At 40.8% G+C, this 8,429-nt stretch overlaps 1 pseudogene; it reads left to right on the top strand.

Annotated features, from left to right (window-relative positions):
* The first annotated feature begins 6,728 nt into the window (after window positions 1–6,728).
* LOC145540934 (GTP-binding nuclear protein Ran pseudogene) lies at window positions 6,729–7,383 on the top strand (annotated as a pseudogene).
* Window positions 7,384–8,429: the final 1,046 nt, after the last annotated feature.

Raw genomic sequence — 8,429 nt, 5'->3', positions numbered from 1 at the left:
TCATGTGACATTCATATGTCATTCTGTTATTTATATGCCATTCTGTGTATATATGGAATCTAGAAAAATGGTACTGAAGAATTTACTTACAGGGTAGCAATGGAGAACAGACTTATGGACACAGGGAGAGGAGGGGAGAGGGTGAGATATATGGAGAGAGTTACATGGAAACTTACATTACCATATGTGAAATATATAACCAACGGGAATTTGCTGTTTGGCTAAGAAACTCAAACAGGGGCTCTGTATCAACCTGGAGGGGTGGGATGGGGAGGGAGATGGGAGGGAGGTTCAAAAGGGAGGGGATATATGTATACCTATGGCTGATTCAGGTTGAGGTTTAACAGAAAACAACAAAATTCTGTAAAACAGTTATCCTTCAATAAAAAAATAAATTAAAAAAAAAATTGTTTTTTGTTCCCTTCTGATAGAAGCTGATATTTACCAGTGAGAGTTTCTCATAGTCAGTAGCACTGAGTTCAGTGTTACCATCACGTTCTTCTTTTGATCTGATCTACCAAAATAACTCTGGTCAAAAAAAAAAATGTACCCATGGACTTCCTATGACAAATGTTAAACTCTTCTCTAGCCCCTACTTATCATATTGAATAACAATTTAATCTGCAATTTTCTATATAATCCAAAGCAAAGGTCTTTTCTATCACACACATGGCTTCTGGTTAGAGTCCACTACTTGAGGGTTTTGCTGAGAGTAATGCCTACACACCAAAGAAGCATTTATCATAATCTGTGAACAGTTTATGTGTGAGCAACAGCAATGTATAAGTCATTGCTTCCTGACAGAACTGTAATAAAATCTACATATTGGCTTCATCCACTTAGGAAATATTCCCCTTCTGAGGATATTTGTTTGCTTTCAGACATAAATTTTTTGAAGTTAGAGTACATACTTCTGAGATACTGCCAAAGAACTGCTTACATCACATCCAAATTCTATTCCCAACAGATATTCTGTAGCTTGTTTTCTTTCAAGCAGAGCTATAACATAATAATGATGATAAGGCATTTCCTCAAGATTTAACAAACACACATTTCAAGATAAATTGGATTAGGAAATAATATGTAATGTCACCATCTGGTGACTTCCCAAAATGTTACAACTATCTCCACGCCAATAATCAACATTTTATTAGTGCCTTAAAGCGAGAAAAGATGTTTTTTAAAAGGACATATGGGAATTGTTTTGTAATATTTAATGATCTATTAAAGAACAGTGTACTGGAATGTCTTTGAGGGTTCTATGCTTACAGCATAGAATTGTAACTAAATTAAGCAAAAAGGAACTTGTTGAGAAGGATATGGGATGACTCTCATAATCAAAAGAAAAGCTAAAATGAACAAATAAAAAGACCCCACAGACTACTGAAAAGACAAGGAACAGAGTAGCTCCAAGTATGAGGTGCTAGGATCTCTTTAATATGTCACCCCTTCAAATTGTCATTGTCTTGATAAACAACCTCCAGCTGTTTTCCGTATTTTTGGGCCAATTTTCTTTATGATTCCATTTCCAGGAAGACACGGCCTAACTTGTGACACCTACTTAAGCTTGCCCAAAGGAGGGCTAGGTTGCCTCGGATCCACATGGAGTGCATCCAGTGGTGTGTATAGAAGGAAAGGAGGTGGGTTCCCAAAGCAAAATCAGGGCTCCATAATCTGAAGAACAAAAAGCAGGTGCTGAGAGCTCAAACATCAGAAGTCTACACAGATAACTATGTCCAAAAGACTTTGGAAAGCTGAATAAAACCTAAAATATCTCCTTCCCATTGCTCTATCATCTTCAGCTCTATGTTAAGACTTACCTGTTGTGCTTACCACTTAGTTGTGTCCAACTCTTTGTGACCCCATGGACTGTTGCCCACCGGGCCCCTCTGTCCATGGGGATTCTCCAGGCAAGAATATTGGAGTGGGTTGCCATGACCTCCTCCAGGGGATCTTTCTAACCCAGGGATTGAACCCAGGTCTCCTACATTGCAGGCAGATTCTTTACCACCTGAGCCACTAGGGAAGCCCAAGAATACTGCAGTGGGTAGCCTAACCCTCCTCCAGGGGATCTTCCCAACCCAGGAAGCGAACTAAGGTCTTCTGCATTGCAGGCATATTCTTTACCAGCTGAGCTACCAGGGAAGCCTGTCAAGATTAAGATATCATTAAAAACAATTCATAGACTAGGCCTGGAGTGGAGGTGGGAGATAAAATATGTTAAGGGCAATTTGAAAGGAGAGAAGATATTAACTTTCAGCTTAACTAGGCATAAAAAAGATCTTACTATAGTCACTAATTCAGATGACCATTATATCTACTACTGTGGACAAGAATCCCTTAGAAGAAATGGAATATCCCTCATAGTCAACAATAGAGGCCGAACTGCTGTACTTGGGTGCAATCTCAAAAACAACAGAATGATATTGGTTCATTTCCAAGGTAAACCATTCAGTATTACAGTAATCCAAGTCTATGCCCCAACCACTAATGCCCAAGAAGCTGAACAGTTCTATGAAGACCTACAAGACCTTCTAGAACTAAAAAAAAGATGTCCTTTTCATCATAGGGACTAGAATGCAAAAGTAGGAAATCAAGAGATATCTGGAGTGACAGGCAAGTTTGGCCTTGGAGTACAAAATGAAGCAGGGCAAAGGCTAACAGTTTTGCCAAGAGAAAAACACCCTCTTCCAACAACACAAGAGACAACTCTACAAATGGACATCACCAGATCGTCAATACTGAAATCAGACTGATTATATTCTTTGCAGCCAAAGATGGAGAAGCTCTATACAATTAGCAAAAACAAAACCTGGAGCTGACTGTGGCTCAGATCATGAACTCCTTATTGCAGAATTCAGGCTTAAAGAAAGTAGGGAAAACCACTAGGCCATTCAGTGGTAAATCAAATTCCTTATGATTATACAGTGGAAGTGACAAATAGATTCAAGGGATTAGATCTGATAGACAGAGTGCCTGAAAAACTATGGATAGAAGTTCATAACATTGTACAGGAGGCAGTGATCAAAACCATCCCCAAGGAAAAGAAATGCAAAGAGGCAAAATGGTTGTGTGAGGAGGTCTTACAAATAGTAGAGAAGAGAAGCGAAAGGCAAAGGAGAAAAGGAGACATATACCCATTTGAGTGCAGAGTTCCAAAGAATAGCAAGGAGAGATAAGAAAGCCTTCTAAGTTAACAATGCAAAGAAACAGAGGAAAACAATAGGATGGGAAGGACTAGAGATCTCTTCAAGAAAATTAGAGATACCAAGGGAACATTTTATGCAAAGATGAGCACACTAAGACAGAAACAGTATGGACTTACCAGAAGCAGAAGAGATTAAGAAGAGGTGGCAAGAATATGCAGAAGAACTGTACCAAAAACGTCTTAAGAACTCGGAAAACCATGACAGTGTGATCACTCACCTAGAATCAGACATTCTGGAGTATGAAGTCAAGTTGACCTTAGGAAACATCACTATGAACAAGTTAGTGAAGATGATGGAATTCCAGCTGAGCTATTTCAAATCCTAAAAGATGATGCTGTTAAAGCGCTACACTCAATATGCCAGCAAATTTGGAAAACTCAGCAGGGGCCACAGGACTAGAAAAGGTCAGTTTTCATTCCAATCCCAAAGAAAGGCAATGTCAAAGAATGCTCAAACTACTGCACAATTGCACTCATCTCACACGCTAGCAAAGTAATGCTCAAAATTCTCCAAGGGAGGCTTCAACAGTATGTGTACTGAGAACTACCAGATGTTCAAGCTGGATTTAGAAAAGGCAGAGGAACCAGCGATCAAACTGCCAACATCTGTTGGATCATAGAAAAAGCAAGAGAATTCCAGAAAAAAAATCTACTGACTTCGCTGAAGACTTTGACTGTGTGTATCACAACAAACTGTGGAATATTCTTCAAGAGGTAGGAATACCAGACCACCTTACTAGTGTCGACTAAAAAAAGATGTACAGCTTGAGAGTTGTGAGTTAAGTTTTATTTGGGGCAAAATGAGGACTGCAGCCCAGGAGGCAGCATCTCAGATAGCTCTGAGAGACTGCTCCAAAGCGGGAGTTGGGGAAAGTCAATATATAAGGTTTTGGTGAAGGGGGAGTTCAATGCCATGAAGCACTCATATTACAGAAGGTTTCCATTAGTCATGAGGATCTGATATCACCATGAAGGGATTTAGTGCTTCTCTGGATAGGAGGAGATGCAAAGATTGAGATCATGAAATCTGTTCCTAAAAACATCCAACTATCTAAAGACCTGTCCTACCAGATTCCCTGGAGCACAGAGTGCCTTACTCCACTCTGAACTCCCTCAGGGGTTGTTGAAGGTCAACAGCTATAGCAGCAAGAGGTTCAATCTCTGTAGAGACAGATGGCAAATGCTTTTGTTGTTCATTGGCAATGTTCTTGGTAAGTGCCAGTTTGTAGTTGACACCTGCCTCCTGAGAAACCTGTATGTAGTCAGGGAGCAACAGTTAGAACCAGACTTGGAACAACAGACTAGTTCAAAATAGGGAAAGAAGTACAGCAAGGCTGTATACTGTCCCCTGTCCCCCTGCTTATTTAACTTAAATGCAGAGTACAACATGTGAAATGCTGGGCTGGATGAAGCACAAGCTGGATCAAGATTCATGGGAGAAATATTAATAACCTCAGATATGCAGATGATACCACCCTAATGGCAGAAAGTGAAAAGGAACTAAAGAGCCTCTTGATGAAAGTGAAAGAGGAGAGTGTAAAAGCTGGCTTAAAACTCAACATTCAAAAAATGAAGATCATGGCATCCTGTCCCATCCTTTCATGGCAAATAGATGGGGAAAACATGGAAATGGTGACAGACTTTATTTCTTGGGCTCTGAAATCACTGCAGATGGTGACTGCAGCCATGAAATTAAAAGATACGCTTGCTCCTTGGAAGAAAAGCTATGGTGAACTTAGTGTTTTAGAAAGCAGAGACATCATTTTGCCCACAAAGGTCCATGTAGTCAAACCTATGATTTTTCCAGTCGTCATGTATGGATGTGAGAGCTGGACCGTAAAGAAGACTGAGAGCCAAAGAATTGCTTTTGAACTGTGGTGTTGGAGAAGACTCGGAGAGTGCCTTGGTCAGCAAGGAGATCCAACCAGTCCATCCTAAAGGAAATCAGTCCTGAATATTCATTGAAATGACTAATGCTGAAGCTGAAGCTCCAATACTTTGGTCACATGATTCAAAGAGCCGACCCGTTGGAAAAGACCCTGATGCTGGGAAAGATCATAGGCAGGAGGAGAAGCAGGTGACAGAGGATGAGATGGTTGGATGGCAACATTAACTCAATGGACATAAGTTTGAGTAAACCCCAGGAGACAGTGAAGGACAGGGAGGCCTGGCATGCTGCAGTCCATGGGATTGCAAAGAGCTGGACACAACTGAGCGACTGAACAACAACATAGTCACCAAGGCAAAATGAAAAAGGGAGTAGGGAATATGGGGAAGTAAAAACCCACATAAACAGTGAAAAGTGAAGAAGATAACAAAAAAGAAGCCAACTCACAGATATAGAGAACAAACTGGTGTTTACCAGTGGGAGAAGCAAGGGAGGGACAATATAGGGGGAGGGCATTAAGAGATACAAGCTATAAGGGATAAAACAAGCTACCAGCAGGATTTCCCTGGTGGTCCCATGGCTAAGACTCTGTGTTCCCAACTCAGAGGTCCTGGGTTTGATCTTTGGTCAGGGAACTAGAGCCCACGTGCCACCAGCTAAGATTTTGCATGTAACAACTGAAGACCTCACGTGCTGCGCAACTAAGACTCACTCAGTGCAGCCAAATAAATAAATATTTAATCAATCATATGGATTAAAATTATCTGTCAGTCATACAGAGTGAAGTAAGCCAGAAAGAGAAAGATAAATATCGTTTATTAATGCATATATATGGAAATCTGGAAAAATGGTATTGATGAAACCATTTGCAGAACAAGGATAGATATGCAGATATAGAGAACTGACTTGGGGACACAACGGGGGAAGGAGAGGGTGGGACAAATTGAGAGTAGCATTGACAAGTGTCCACTACCACATGTAAAATAGTCAGAAGCACAGGGAGCTCAGCTGAGTGCTCTGTGATGACCTAAAGGGATAGGATGGGGGAGGTGGAAGGGAGGCTCAAGAGGGAGGGAATATATGTATACATATAGCTGATTCACATTGCTGTACAGCAGAAACTAACACAACATTGTAAAGCAATTATCCTCCAACAAAATATTAAATTTAATTTTTTAAAAAGCTACAAAAATATATTGCACAACATGGGAAAGATAGCCAATATTTTGCGATAATTATAAATGGAGTATGGGGTTTCCCAGATGGCTCAGTGGTAAAGAACACGTCTGCCAATGCAAGAGATGCAAGAGATGTGAGTTGAGAACATCTCCTGAATAAGGAAAGGACAACCCACTCCAGTACTCTTGCCTGGGAAATTACATGGACAGAGGAGCCTGGAGGGTTATAGCCTGTGGAGTCGCAAAGAGTTGGATGACTAGCAACTAAATCACCACCACCATAGATGGAGTATAACCTTTAAAACTGTGAATCGCTATATCATACACCTGTAACTTATATAATATTATACAGCAACTATATATCAATTAAAATATAATGAAACTTTTCAGTTTTAAGAAATGAAGGAGGCCTCAGTCAGATGGGTGTGGCGATGCTTCTGGAAGTAACATTGCGATGGCTGCCCAAGGAGAACCCCAAGTTTAGTTCAAACTTGTATTGGTTGGTGGTGGTGGTACTGGAAAAACTACATTTGTGAAATGTCATCTGACTGGTGAATTTGAGAAGAAATATATAGCTACCTCGGGTGTTGAGGTCCATCCTCTTTTGTTCCATACCAACAGAGGACCGATTAAGTTCAATGTATGGGATACAGCTGGTCGGGAGAAATTCGCTGGACTGAGAGATGACGATTATATACAAGCTCAGTGTGCCATTATAATGTTTGATGTAACATCGAGAGTTACTTACAAGAATGTGCCTAACTGGCATAGAGTTCTGGTACGCGTGTGTGAGAACATCCCGATCGTGTTGTGTGGCAACAAAGTGGATATTAAGGACAGAAAGGTTAAGGCAAAGTCCATTGTCTTCTACCGAAAGAAGAATCTTCAGTACTATGACATTTCTGCCAAAAGTAGCTACAACTTTGAAAAGCCCTTCCTCTGGCCTGCTAGAAAACTGATTGGAGATCCTAACTTGGAGTCTGTCACCGTGCCTGCCTGCTCTTGCCCTGCCAGAGGTGGTCATGGACCCAGCCTTGGCAGCACAGTACGAGGACGATTTAGAGGCTGCTCAGACAAATGCTCTCCTGGATGAAGATCATGACCTGTGAGAGAGTGAAGCTGGGGCCCAGCGACAGAAGCCTAGTTTTATAGGCAACTGTCCTGTGATGTCAGTGGTGCAGTGTGTTTGCCACTTTATTATATAGCTAAGCAGAACATGTGCTTAATCTTTGGATGCTGAAGAAGGTGGATGGGCTTTGGAGTGAATGTGGCTGTTTAAAAAAAATACCTTCATTTTTTGGACCTGCATATTTAGGTGTTTTGGAATACAGTTGTTTCCTCCTTGAGTTTCAAATATAAGACTGCTACAGTCATATGACAGTATTGAGAGGTGGAATCTTGTTTGTTACTGTCATTCCCATTCCTTTTTGTTTAGAATCAGAGTAAAGTTGTATTCAAATATCTAAAAAAAAAAAAAAGTGAAGGAGAAGGAAATTTACCCGTTATGAAGAAAAATGCCATGATAATTACTACTTCCCTATGAGACCATATAGACTAAACAGATCCACACTGAGTGCTTGCCTATGGTAACATCACTGCACTCTGTATCTTAAGTGTGACTTCAAGGACAATTCCAAGTTTTGTATTTTCTAAGCTTATTCTGCTAGAACTATCTCTGTCCTCTCTTCTTTGTACTTAAACTGACTTTTGTTGTTTTTGTTATTCAGCGCTGATCCCATAGACTGCAGCACACCAGGCTTCTTTGTTCTTCACTATCTCCCAGACTTTGCTCAAACTCATGTCCATCGAGTCGGTGATGCCATCCAACCATCTCATCCTCTGTCACCCCTTCTCCTCCTGCCCTCAATCTTTCCCAGCATCAGAGTCTTTCCCAGTGAGTCAGCTCTTTGTATGAGGTGGCCAAAGTTTTGGAGCTTCAGCTTCCGCATCAGTCCTTCCAAAGAATATTCAAGGTTCACTTCCTTTAGGATTGACTGGTTTGATCTTGCTGTCCAAGGGACTCTCTGAGTCTTCTCTGGCACCACAGTTTGAAAGCATCAATTCTTCAGTGCTCAGCCTTCTTTATGGTCTAATTCTCATATTCATACATGACTACTGGAAAACCTATAGCTGTGACTATACAGACCTTTGTTGG

Source organism: Giraffa tippelskirchi, chromosome 3 (assembly GCF_054371585.1).
Source record: "Giraffa tippelskirchi isolate mGirTip1 chromosome 3, T2T-mGirTip1v1.2.pri, whole genome shotgun sequence".
Classification (NCBI taxonomy): Eukaryota; Metazoa; Chordata; class Mammalia; order Artiodactyla; family Giraffidae; genus Giraffa; species Giraffa tippelskirchi.
The sequence above is the reverse complement of the archived record's forward strand: the minus strand, read 5'-3'. Positions and strand labels throughout refer to the sequence as shown.